This window comes from Pristiophorus japonicus, chromosome 5, assembly GCF_044704955.1.
Source record: "Pristiophorus japonicus isolate sPriJap1 chromosome 5, sPriJap1.hap1, whole genome shotgun sequence".
NCBI classification, from domain to species: Eukaryota; Metazoa; Chordata; class Chondrichthyes; family Pristiophoridae; genus Pristiophorus; species Pristiophorus japonicus.
In genome coordinates this window covers 7,678,992-7,693,197 of record NC_091981.1, presented here as the reverse complement: position 1 = coordinate 7,693,197, position 14,206 = coordinate 7,678,992, and positions in this window count along the sequence as shown.

The following is a 14,206-nucleotide window of genomic DNA, read 5'->3' as shown; positions in this document are numbered from 1 at the left end:
CAATACCTTATACAGTTGCAGCAAGACCTCCCTGCTTTTGTACTCCATCCCTCTCGCAATGAAGGCCAACATTCCATTTGCCTTCCTGATTACCTGCTACGTGCTAGTCAGAGTAGGAATTGCAGGATAGCGCAGATGAATACATGGCTTGAGCAGTGGTGCAGCAGGGAGGGATTCAAATTCTTGGGGCATTGGAACCGGTTCTGGGGGAGGTGGGACCAGTACAAACCGGACGGTCTGCACCTGGGCAGGTCCGGAACCAATGTCCTTGGGGGAGTGTTTGCTAGTGCTGTTGGGGAGGAGTTAAACTAATATTGCAGGGGGATGGGAACCTATACAGGGAGACAGAGGGAGACAAAAATGAGGCAAAAGCAAAAGACAGAAAGGAGATGAGGAAAAGTGGAGGACAGAGAAACCCAAGGCAAAGAACAAAAAGGGCCACTGTACAGCAAAATTCTAGAAGGACAAAGGGTGTTAAAAAAGCAAGCCTGAAGGCTTTGTGTCTTAATGCAAGGAGTATCCGCAATAAGGTGGATGAATTAACTGTGCGAATAGATGTTAACAAATATGATGTGATTGGGATTACGGAGACGTGGCTCCAGGATGATCAGGGCTGGGAACTCAACATCCAGGGTTATTCAACATTCAGGAAGGATAGAATAAAAGGAAAAGGAGGTGGGGTAGCATTGCTGGTTAAAGAGGAGATTAATGCAATAGTTAGGAAAGACATTAGCTTGGATGATGTGGAATCTATATGGGTAGAGCTGCAGAACACTAAAGGGCAAAAATCGTTAGTGGGAGTTGTGTACAGACCTCCAAACAGTAGTAGTGATGTTGGGGAGGGCATCAAACAGGAAATTAGGAGTGCATGCAATAAAGGTGCAGCAGTTATAATGGGTGACTTTAATATGCACATAGATTGGGCTAGCCAAACTGGAAGCAATACGGTGGAGGAGGATTTCCTGGAATGCATAAGGGATGGTTTTCTAGACCAATATGTCGAGGAACCAACTAGGGAGGAGGCCATCTTAGACTGGGTGTTGTGTAATGAGAGAGGATTAATTAGCAATCTCGTTGTGCGAGGCCCCTTGGGGAAGAGTGACCATAATATGGTGGAATTCTGCATTAGGATGGAGAATGAAACAGTTAATTCAGAGACCATGGTCCAGAACTTAAAGAAGGGTAACTTTGAAGGTATGAGGCATGAATTGGCTAAGATAGATTGGCTAATGATACTTAAGGGGTTGACTGTGGATGGGCAATGGCAGACATTTAGAGACCGCATGGATGAATTACAACAATTGTACATTCCTGTCTGGCGTAAAAATAAAAAAGGGAAGGTGGCTCAACCGTGGCTATCTAGGGAAATCAGGGATAGTATTAAAGCCAAGGAAATGGCATACAAATTGGCCAGAAATAGCAGCAAACCTGGGGACTGGGAGAAATTTAGAACTCAGCAGAGGAGGACAAAGGGTTTGATTAGGGCAGGGAAAATGGAGTACGAGAAGAAGCTTGCAGGGAACATTAAGGCGGATTGCAAAAGTTTCTATAGGTATGTAAAGAGAAAAAGGTTAGTAAAGACAAACGTAGGTCCCCTGCAGTCAGAATCAGGGGAAGTCATAACGGGGAACAAAGAAATGGCAGACCAATTGAACAAGTACTTTGGTTCAGAATTCACTAAGGAGGACACAAACAATCTTCCGGATATAAAAGTGGTCAGAGGGTCTATTAAGGAGGAGGAACTGAGGGAAATCTTTATTAGTCGGGAAATTGTGTTGGGGAAATTGATGGGATTGAAGGCCGATAAATCCCCAGGGCCTGATGGACTGCATCCCAGAGTACTTAAGGAGGTGGCCTTGGAAATAGCGGATGCATTGACAGTCATTTTCCAACATTCCATTGACTCTGGATCAGTTCCTATCGAGTGGAGGGTAGCCAATGTAACCCCACTTTTTAAAAAAGGAGGGAGAGAGAAAGCAGGGAATTATAGACCGGTCAGCCTGACCTCAGTAGTGGGTAAAATGATGAAATCAATTATTAAGGATGTCATAGCAGCGCATTTGGAAAATGGTGACATGATAGGTCCAAGTCAGCATGGATTTGTGAAAGGGAGATCATGTTTGACAAATCTTCTGGAATTTTTTGAGGATGTTTCCAATAAAGTGGACAAAGGAGTACCAATTGATGTGGTATATTTGGACTTTCAGAAGGCTTTCGACAAGGTCCCACACAGGAGATTAATGTGCAAAGTTAAAGCACATGGGATTGGGGGTAGTGTGCTGACGTGGATTGAGAACTGGTTGTCAGACAGGAAGCAAAGAGTAGGAGTAAATGGGTACTTTTCGGAATGGCAGGCAGTGACTAGTGGGGTACCGCAGGGTTCTGTGCTGGGGCCCCAGCTGTTTACATTGTACATTAATGATTTAGACGAGGGGATTAAATGTAGTATCTCCAAATTTGCGGATGACACTAAGTTGGGTGGCAGTGTGAGCTGCGAGGAGGATGCTATGAGGCTACAGAGTGACTTGGATAGGTTAGGTGAGTGGGCAAATGCGTGGCAGATGAAGTATAATGTGGATAAATGTGAGGTTATCCACTTTGGTGGTAAAAACAGAGAGACAGACTATTATCTGAATGGTGACAGATTAGGAAAAGGGAAGGTGCAACGAGACCTGGGTGTCATGGTACATCAGTCATTGAAGGTTGGCATGCAGGTACAGCAGGCGGTTAAGAAAGCAAATGGCATGTTGGCCTTCATAGCGAGGGGATTTGAGTACAGGGGCAGGGAGGTGTTGCTACAGTTGTACAGGGCCTTGGTGAGGCCACACCTGGAGTATTGTGTACAGTTTTGGTCTCCTAACTTGAGGAAGGATATTCTTGCTATTGAGGGAGTGCAGCGAAGATTCACCAGACTGATTCCCGGGATGGTGGGACTGACCTATCAAGAAAGACTGGATCAACTGGGCTTGTATTCACTGGAATTCAGAAGAGTGAGAGGGGACCTCATAGAAACGTTTAAAATTTTGACGGGTTTGGACAGGTTGGATGCAGGAAGAATGTTCCCAATGTTGGGGAAGTCCAAAACCAGGGGTCACAGTCTAAGGATAAGGGGTAAGCCATTTAGGACCGAGATAAGGAGAAACTTCTTCACCCAGAGAGTGGTGAACCTGTGGAATTCTCTCCCACAGGAAGTAGTTGAGGCCAATTCACTAAATATATTCAAAAGGGAGTTAGATGAAGTCCTTACTACTCGGGGGATCAAGGGGTATGGCGTGAAAGCAGGAAGTGGGTACTGAAGTTTCATGTTCAGCCATGAACTCATTGAATGGCGGTGCAGGCTAGAAGGGCTGAATGGCCTGCTCCTGCACCTATTTTCTATGTTTCTATGTTTCTATGCACCTGCAAACTAACCTTTTGGGATTCATGCACAAGGACCCCCAGGTCCCTCTGCACCGCAGCATGTTGTAATTTCTCCCCATTCAAATAATATTCCCTTTTACTGTTTTTTTTCCCAAGGTGGATGACCTCACACTTTCCGACATCTGCCAAACCTTAGCCCATTCGCTTAACCTATCTAAATCTCTTTGCAGCCTCTCTGTGTCCTCTACACAACCCGCTTTCCCACTAGTCTTAGTGTCATCTGCAAATTTTGTTGCACTACACTCTGTCCCCTTTTCTAGGTCATCTATGTATATTGTAAACAGTTGTGGTCCCAGCACCGATCCCTGTGGCACACCACTAACCACCGATTTCCAACCCGAAAAGGACCCATTTATCCCGACTCTCTGCTTTCTGTTCGCCAGCCAATTCTCTATCCATGCTAATACATTTCCTCTGACTCCTCGTACCTTTATCTTCTGCAGTAACCTTTTGTGTGGCACCTTATCGAATGCCTTTTGGAAATCTAAATACACCACATCCATCGGTACACCTCTATCCACCATGCTCATTATATCCTCAAAGAATTCCAGTAAGTTAGTTAAACATGATTTCCCCTTCATGAATCCATGCTGCGTCTGCTTGATTGCACTATCCCTATCTAGATGTCCCGCTATTTCTTCCTTAATGATAGTTTCAAGCATTTTCCCCACTACAGATGTTAAACTAACCGGCCTATAGTTACCTGCCTTTTGCCTGCCCCCTTTTTTAAACAGAGGCGTTACATTAGCTGTTTTCCAATCCGCTGGTACCTCCCCAGAGTCCAGATAATTTTGGTAGATTATAACGAATGCATCTGCTATAACTTCCGCCATCTCTTTTAATACCCTGGGATGCATTTCATCAGGACCAGGGGACTTGTCTACCTTCAGTCCCATTAGCCTGTCCAGCACTACCCCCCTAGTGATAGTGATTGTCTCAAGGTCCTCCCTTCCCACATTCCTGTGGCCTGCAAATTTTGGCATGGTTTTTGTGTCTTCCACTGTGAAGACGGAAGCAAAATAATTGTTTAAGGTCTCAGCCATTTCCACATTTCCCATTATTAAATCCCCCTTCTCATCTTCTAAGGGACCAACATTTACTTTAGTCACTCTTTTCCGTTTTATATATCTGTAAAAGCTTTTACTATCTGTTTTTATGTTTTGCGCAAGTTTACCTTCGTAATCTATCTTCCCTTTCTTTATTGCTTTTTTAGTCATTCTTTGCTGTTGCTTAAAATTTTCCCAATCCTCTAGTTTCCCACTAACCTTGGCCACCTTATACGCATTGGTCTTTGATTTGATACTTTCCTTTATTTCCTTGGTTATCCACGGCTGGTTATCCCTTCTCTTGCCGCCCTTCTTTTTCACTGGAATATATTTTTGTTGCGCACTATGAAAGAGCTCCTTAAAAGTCCTCCACTGTTCCTCAATTGTGACACCGTTTAGTCCTTGTTTCCAGTCTACTTTAGCCAACTCTGCCCTCATCCCACTGTAGTCCCCTTTGTTTAAGCATAGTACGCTCGTTTCTGACACAACTTCCTCATCCTCAATCTGTATTACAAATTCAACCATATTGTGATCACTCATTCCGAGAGGATCTTTTACAAGGAGATCATTTATTTTTCCTGTCTCGTTACACAGGACCAGATCTAAGGTGGCTTGCTCCCTTGTAGGTTCTGTTACATACTGTTCTAAGAAACAATCCCGTTTGCAATCTATGAATTTAAGTATTAAACTTTTGAATAAAATATATTTTAAATTATAACTGAATCATTTCCATTATTTGTTGCATTATTAACGCAACTTTTTGAAGTAAACAAGAATCATTTCCATCATTTGTTCCATTAACACAACACAACATTATAGAACAGGCACAAACAGTAAACGTGGTCCATGTGGAATAATTGCCGCTGAGCCTTCAGGCAGCAAAACGTTCACGGACGAGCTGCTGGTGAAGGTTTTTCGAGTGTGGTCATATACGCCGTTCTCGGAAATATGTAAGTTTGGCCAAACTTCCATAAATGTGAAAAACTGGCACAGACATCAGGTTACGCCCCCATGATGGAAAAAAAAACGATCCTAAAAAAAATCGTAACTAACTGAGTTATGCTGGCACACAAAGGTTGGGGAAACTTTGCTTTTTTTAATTTAGGCCAAAAAACGCTTCTAGGTTGCAAGTCTGCTTTTACTCACTCACAGATCGCAGTTACAACTTCTTTGCGGAAACGCAACCTTCTGACACAGTCTGCATCACTCAGGTGCAGGTACGAACGCCTGTCTCGATATACCTGATGTGGGTAAGGCCTCCTGCCCCATCACCCTCCGGGCTCTGAGCTTCCTCATGCGATGACGTCGAACCAATTGTCTCCTGCGCCCAAAAAAAAAACGTCGCAAATCCCTGGGGAAAATTGAGCCCAATGAACGGGCATTCGTGAACCAGATGGATTTTTACCACAATATAACACGGTCAACAGTACTGATATGAGCTTTTTATTCCAGATTTATTTACACCGTGGTGGGATTTGAACTCATACCGCCCCCCCCCCCAGATCATTAGTCCAAAATTCTGGATACCAATCTGATCCCATAACCACTGTGATCCACTGTACCCCTAGCAACGGTGCTGGAATTGTTCTGACACGCAGAACATTGCACACACTAGTACAGCTGTCACCCTATCCAGCGCACGATATAATTGAACGCGTCAGGGACTGAATGAAGCAGGTTGTGGACTAGCTCAAGCAGCGGATCTTAAATTAAGCACCAAAAAAAATAAAATGGAACATTTCTGCGGAGATAGCGGCAGAGTGATTTAGTTCATTGCTGGTTGTGAGCGGGGTAAACAAACCACTCCATCAGTACTTGCCTGAAAGCTTCAGATGTTGCATTATTCCTCAAATTGAATGTCAATATGTTGCTGCTGCGCACGGGGAAATACAAATTGTGATTTCTTGCTCCTCGGCAAAGAGGTGAACACATTAACTTTAAGCCAGCTCATAAGTTATGATGCATTGTGTTTTTTTCCTGCAATTATTACTTGACTGACTTTATCTAGCTGCACGCTTCGAGACATTTGACATTTTTTGTTTGCAATATATAACATTTGACAATACGACGTTGTTGATATTTTTTGCCTGAAGCAGTCAACACATTTCGCTTTCTTCGCAGTCGATGTGCTTTCGTGTCCGACCTGTTTTCCAAAACTGGGTTAGCTGTGATTTATTCCGGTATTGTTCCTGCCCTGACACGTGTGCAGCCAAGTGCTAGGATACACGTGATCTTCCCGATGTGGCAAGGTCTCAAACGTGGTGGCACTGCAGAGGGAGGCTTGCATGGGCATCTTCTACGGCACAGAAGTGGGCGGGGGCCAGGAGGTGGGAGGGAGGGGTGCGATTGTGAGGACAGGTCTGGGAAGAATCAGAGGAACACCTTCCAACTGTCAATTTACAGGCTCCACTTTGGTAGGAAAAATGGAAAAGCAGAGTACTTTTTTAAATGGCTCTGACAGTGCAGCTCGCCCTCAGTACTGCCTCTCCGACAGTGCGGCATTCCCTCAGTACTGCCTCTCCGACAGTGCGGCATTCCCTCAGTACTGCCTCTGCGACAGTGCGGCATTCCCTCAGTACTGCTCCTCCGACAGTGCGGCGCTCCCTCAGTACTGCCTCTCCGACAGTGCGGCATTCCCTCAGTACTGCCTCTCCGACAGTGCGGCGCTCCCTCAGTACTGCCCCTGTGACAGTGCGGCACTCCCTCAGTACTGCCTCTCCGACAGTGCGGCATTCCCTCAGTACTGCCTCTCCGACAGTGCGGCATTCCCTCAGTACTGCTCCTCCGACAGTGCGGCACTCCCTCAGTACTGCCCCTCCGACAGTGCGGCACTCCCTCAGTACTGCCCCTCCGACAGTGCGGCACTCCCTCAGTACTGCCCCTCCGACAGTGCGGCATTCCCTCAGTACTGCTCCTCCGACAGTGCGGCATTCCCTCAGTACTGCTCCTCCGACAGTGCGGCACTCCCTCAGTACTGCCCCTCCGACAGTGCGGCACTCCCTCAGTACTGCCCCTCCGACAGTGCGGCACTCCCTCAGTACTGCCCCTCCGACAGTGCGGCACTCCCTCAGGATTGCCCCTCCGACAGTGCGGCGCTCCCTCAGTACTGCCCCCTGACATTGCGGCACTCCCACAGTACTGCCCCTCCGACCGTGCGGCACTCCCTCAGCACTGCACTGGAGGTCAGCTTAGATTTATGCGCTCAAGTACCTGCAAGGGGACTTGAACCCACAATTTTCTGACTCAGAGGCAAGAGTGCTACCCACTGAGCCACGGCTGAAATGATGTGATGGACAGAGAGAAAAAATACAGCAGGGAAAAAATGTGAAATTTTTTAAATCTCCTAAAAAAAACCTCGCAACCTGAAAAAATGAGATTCCACCCTTATAATTGTTCACCTTTCGGGCAAGAGAGGGCGATTTATAATCATTGACAATTATCACGTTGTTAAAAGGGTACTTACTCTGTTAATTACTAGACTTAACTTTCTGCGGGGAGTTTAATGTGCAATTAATGTGCAAACGCCACAATTTTCTGAAAATGCTGGAGAGGTTGAGGGCGAGGTGCCATTTTCACGAGGTTAGTGACGGGGTGGAGCAAATTGTCCCGTTACTTGTGGCCATTTGCAATTCGTTGGGTGTCTTCCTCGCCGCTGTCTGCTGGACGATTTGCGCATCCTTTTGTTTCAGCAAACTCTGGGCCATTATAACATTCGGAATATGTTGCATTGGACAAATTGTAAATCATCATAGGGTTAAGACAAGGACTTGGATACATACTGCAGTGCATCCAATTTTTATAATATAAAGCGCCTCTGCACTTGTGAACATTTATATTCATGAGGAATAAGATTTTTCTTTGAAATGCTACAATCCCCGAAACTGTAGGGAAAATAGGAGTGAGCGTTTGATGTCCATCTGTTCCTTTGCAAAGGCTGCCAGCACATGTAAATGATGGAACGGACCTAAGCATCAATTGACAGCAAGTGACGGGTGATTTCAGACATTGCTCAACAACCAGATCCCGAGATTGTTCTGCCAATTTTGCTGGGCGCTTGATGGAAATTACTGATGCATCTCCTGCGCCCTTGTGGGATTGCGCAAGTCAGCGTTCTCTCTCGGGCCAACATCCCAGGTATCGAAGCAGTGACCACACTCGATCAGCTCTGATGGACGGGCCACATCGCCTGCATGCCCGATACCAGACTCCCGAAACAAGCGCTCTCCTCTGAGCTCTGACACGGCAAGCGAGTCCCCAGGAGGGCAGAGGAAATGTTTCAAGGACGCCCTCAAAGCCTCCTTGAAAAAATGTAACATCCCTCACCGACTCGTGGGAATCCCTGGCCCAAGACCGCTCAAAGTGGAGGAGAAGCATTTGGGAAGGCGCTGAACACCTCGAGTCTCTTCTCCGGGAGCACGCGGAAGCCAAGCGCAAACAGCGGAAGGAGCGCACGGCAACCCAAGCCCCCCCCCCCATCCACCCGTCCCTCCAACCACCGTCTGCCCCACCCGTGACAGAGATTGTGAGAAATACCACCAGTGCTGTCTCCGCAAGATCCGGCAAATCCCCCGGGAGGACAGACGCACCAACGTCAGTGTTCTCAGTCAGGCCAGCATCCATAGCATCGAAGCACTGACCACACTCGACTCGCTCCGTTGGGCGGGCCACATTGTCCGCATGCTCGACACGAGACTCCCAAAGCAAGCGCTCTACTCGGAACTCCTACACGGCAAGCGAGCCCCAGGGTAGGCAGAGGAAATGTTACAGGGACACCCTCAAAGCCTCCCTGATAAAGTGCAACATCCCCACCGACACCTGGGAGTCCCTGGCCAAAGACCGCTCGAAGTGGAGGAAGTGCATCCGGGAGGGCGCTGAGCACCTCGAGTCTCGTCGCCGAGAGCATGCAGAAACCAAGCGCAGGCAGCGGAAGGAGCGTGCGGCAAACCAGTCCCACCCTCCCCTTCCCTCAATGACTATCTGTTCCGCCTGTGACAGGGACTGTGGCTCTCGTATTGGACCATTCAGCCACCTGAGGACTCATTTTAAGAGTGGAAGCAAGTCTTCCTCGATTCCGAAGGGACTGCCTAAGGAGAAGAAGAAGAAAGGATTCCACGAACTTCAGACATTTTCTTCACTTTCATTGCGGCAATGCGCCAAGCCCTTGGACATGTATTGGTGGTCAGGAGTCTCGTGGCCAGGGGTCAACCTTTGCCTTTGACCGGAGGTGTCAGCACTTTCAATCAAGCATTGAAAAGTTCCGCTCCTTCGACGACAGAGTGCGCGGTTTGCCACACAAGCACAGTTGGAGTACTGCGCGCAGGTCTGGTCGCCACATTACAGGAAAGATGTGATTGCACCAGAGAGGGTACAGAGGAGAGTTACCAGGATGTTGCCGGGACTGGAGAATTTTAGCGATGAGGAAAGATTGGATAGGCTGGGGTTGTTTTCTTTGGAACAGAGGAGGCTGAGGGGAGATTTAATTGAGGTTAAGAGGGGCCTGGGTAGAGTGGATAGGAAGGACCTAATTCACTTCACAGAGAGGTCAATAACCAGGGGGCATAGATTTAACATAATTGGTGGGAGGATTAGAGGGGAGTTGAGGAGAATTTTTTTCACCCAGAGGGTGGTGGGGGTCTGGAACTCACTGCCTGAAAGGGTGGTAGAGGCAGAAACCCTCACCGCATTTTTGGGGGCAGTAATTGTCAGGAGGCACCAGCATTTAGCATTTCTTTATTTCCTTTAATGTTCATGGCCCTCTTTAGCAATAGATTGGAGCTTTTCTTTCCTGACCCAGAGTCATTGTCTGATTCAGACTCTGAGCCTGAGATTTCTCGCTCCTTTCTTTTGACTGGCCGTCTTGTCGGAGATTTAAATGCCACACGCAATCCAAAATGGCCTTTCTTTGGTGTGGATTCCATCTCGCTTTCTGTGGAAGATTGGTCACCCTGCTCGTCATCATCATCACGTTCTGTGAGACCTTCATCATCTTCAGGCGCTGAAGTCCCACCCCTCTCCAGAAATTCGGTTTAACCCGCCCCTGCCCCTCCCACCCCCCCACCGCAAGGAGGTGGCGCGCTAAATCAAGCGCTAACACTGCCTTCCAGGGGCGGTAACGGAGAGAACACCTCAACAGCGCTGCACACACTGGGCCAATGTAGTGTTGCTGCGTCCAAGGGGCCCGCCCCTCTCTTAAAGGGGAGGGCCCCACACTGCCGACAGCAGGAGGGGGGGGAGGGGGTGGGTGGGTGTTGCACGATCAGCCCGGCACTCGAACAGAGCGATCGCGGCCCCGACCCTCGGGAAGAAACCATAACGAGGAGCGGGAAAACCAAGGTCAGCTTTTTAAATTTTCCATCGGCCCCCCCCCTGGCCTCTAACCGTCCCCCCACCCCTCCCCCCCCCCCGCCCCGGTAATGGTCGGCCGCCCGATCCACGGCTCCGGCCGCGGCCGGTGTTTGCGCCCGGCGATACCGCGGGAGGGGAGGGGGGTGGGGGGGGGAGTGCGGCAAGCGAATTTCGGGTCGGGGGGCGCTAACGGAATGATGGGCGCGGGCGATGATGCCACAATCGCCGGGCGCAGGGGATCAGGGACGTAACACCGCAGCGCCGCCGCGAATCTCCGGCCCAATATGGCGGCACTTGTCAACAGCGCCGCTCCCGACCGCAAACGGGAGGCGTGAACGAGATGAATTTCTCGGCCTTGAGAAATTGCGACTGTTTCTAACCGGACCAGCGAGCCTGAGAGGAGGTTTAATTTAAACCCTTTGGGCCACCCGGTGGTTGTGAAAGGCGCAATATAAATCTTTCGTTCGTTCAATAAGCTCTTGCCGACAAAGAATAGGAATATCCTACTGCCATAGCACGTACCAATCGGGCTTGCGTTCGCTGCCAGAGTCGATACACGGCAAAAAATTGGGGGATGGCGTAAGCTGGAAATAACTGTGAAGAACCGGAGAACTTACAGGGTAATTCCATGGGGGCCTGCTCTCGGAGAGGTTGAAGAATTCGGAGACAAGGCTGTCGCCCAATATCCGACTTGCTCTCCTCGGGCTGACAGAAGTGCAGCGTGACCCCTTTGTTAGAAATAGCCAAGTTAAGGCTATCTCTGGTCACGTTAATAATCAGGATCAACTGCACAACCAATGTGGTGGGCACATTGGGGCCGAAACTTCCTCTCTCGCTGAGGCCTGTTACCCCGCAAACCGGCGGCCGCGCCGAGGAGTGGAGAGGCCGCCGGCTTTTGGTGAAACGGCTGCTGCTCACCCAATTGCTCTGCCGAGGTTTCCCTCCCCGCCACCCCCCCCCCCCACTACCGCTCCGCCGCTGCCGATCCGCGGTAAGCGCGCCATCACCGCGCGCACCGCCGATCTAACCACCCCCCCTCCACCCCCCCCCCCCCCCCCCGACGGTGACATTCCCCTCGGAAAAACATCGGCCCGCCCGGCGGTGCCAAAACTACCTTCTTTCTCCAGTGGACCAGCGAGGCTGTGGCCTTCCGCAACGGCGGTGTGGCTCCCCTTTAAAGGGGAGGGCACACTGCCGCCACCGCCATGTTTTTTTTTTTGTCGGCCGACTGCCGTGTCAGGCCCGACAATTATGCCCCCCCCCCCCCCGACCCCCGGGTTCGGCCGGGCCGCCAACAGGCCCCTCCCCTTCTTGGGTGCCAGGTCGCTGGCCCGGCCGAAACCCTCCCTGGTGGCCCAGTGGGCCAAAGTTTAAAAAGCGCGATGCTCTCCCCTTTAAGTGAAGGGGAGTAGCCATGGTGACGCGACTCTGAGATTGACGGCGGATGCACACCGCCCCAAACTTCCGCCCCTCCGTTGCTGACACCGCCGTGTTTTTTGCCCCTTGGGTATGTCACCCCCCCCCCCCCCCACCCTCCTCCCAATATGACCGACTTCCGGATCAAAAAACAAAAAAACCCAAAGAGAACGCAATTTCCCGAAAGAGTCGGCCTGAACCGCAGCTGCGGTTAAAAAGAACACCGAAACGGGGTGGGAGCGCCTTGTTTCAGGTGGGGGAGGGCAAGTTGTACCCCATTGTGTTTAAACAGAGTTTAAGACAGAATAGAACGCATTAGTTACACAGCGAAAACATACGACCGTGACAAGTAGTTGATACCGATCCCGATCGGACAAACCACTGGCGCACGTGTGCAGTTCTCTGGCTTGGTGTCTCTTTCTCTGTCTCGAGCCTCCTTCGGTAAAACATGGGATCGCTCGAAGCGTGTTCGGCCAGCTCCACATCTGTTGCACTCTCCCCTCACACCGTTTGTGAGAAGAACCTTGAAAAAGGCTACTTTTATCCTGGTGGGCCTGAACTAGGATATTGACAAGACCCTTTTGGCCTATCAAGGTTTCCCTAAAAACTTAATACCCAATAAGGCTTCTAGTTCTTTGTCTCGATTCTGAATCAGGAACCCTCCCTAAAGATAGCTCCTGATTTTTCTTGGCGACATGTCTTTCTCTGTTTACTTTCCCAAAGTTCGTTCTTTGAAGTTCGGATCTTATCTCTTGTCCCCATTCCCTCCTTTGATGCCGTGAGGGGCCAAACCACAAAATTGCTCGCCCCCAGAGCCGCGGGGGCCGAAATTGCCCCTTCCCTTAAGACCCGTTAATGCCGGAAATCGGCGGCCCCGCCTCAGAGAGCAATGGCCGCCGATTTTTCGTGGCATGGCCGCCATTTTGAAAATTCCGCTCCTGCGGTATCCCGGCGGTGTCCCGCTCCCCCCCCCCCCCACTGCACTACCGCCCCGCTGCTGTCGATCCGTCCTAAGTGCGTCATCAGCCGATGTTCCCCCCCACCCCGCTGATCGCGAAATTCCACGGAGAAAATCTTGCTGCCGCCACTCTGTGCCAGAAACACTGTGCTTGGAGTGCTTCTAAAATGGCGGTGCGGCTCCCATTAAAAGGGAAGGCACACTGCCGCGGACGCCATCTTTTGTTTTTTTGCCAGCTGACAATTATTGTCCATGGGTTCGGCCGAGCCGCCAACCGGCCACCCCCCCGCCCCCCCCCCCCCACCCCACCCTTTTGGGTGCCAGGCCGCTGGCCTGGCCGAGACCCTCCCTGATGGCTCAGTGGACTGAACTTAAAGAATGGCGCAGGCTCTCCTCTTTAAGTGAAGGGGGGGAGACGTGGTGACGCGACGCCGTGATGATGTCATCAGCGCTACGCTGACAACTGACAGCGGCGGACAGTCCGCCCGCCCGCCCCCCCCAACTTCCGCCCCTCTAGCGCGCAAACTTCTGCTTACCGGCGCACTTTCGCCCTCATTATGACCGACTTCCGGGCCGCTGGAACAAAAAGCCAAGGAGCGGAATTTCGCATCCACCGCACCGGTATAAGCAGGAGAGACAGGGTCGGTGCGTACTGTCTCCAATGGTGAGCAATTTCAGCCCCTCGACATTGCAACATGTTTACGTTAACTCTCACAGCTTCCATCAATTCTAAGTCTTTCTGTAACAAATTGTCCTAAAGATACATAAATAAGGCTGAAGTTTTAACTTGAAAGTACAGATAACGGTTGTCGTAGTGCAGAATGCGATAACATCTTAGCAGGGTAGCAAAACATTTCTAGGCATCTACCTTCATTCTAAGGAGACACGAGTATATTTTGTACCCCTGATTTCTATTTTTAATCATTTGTTTTGGTAGTCTGGGTCTGTTCTGTATTCCGATCATTTATAAATATGTTGCTGCACAGCTGGGATTGGCTAACCCCGGCGGTATACACACGCG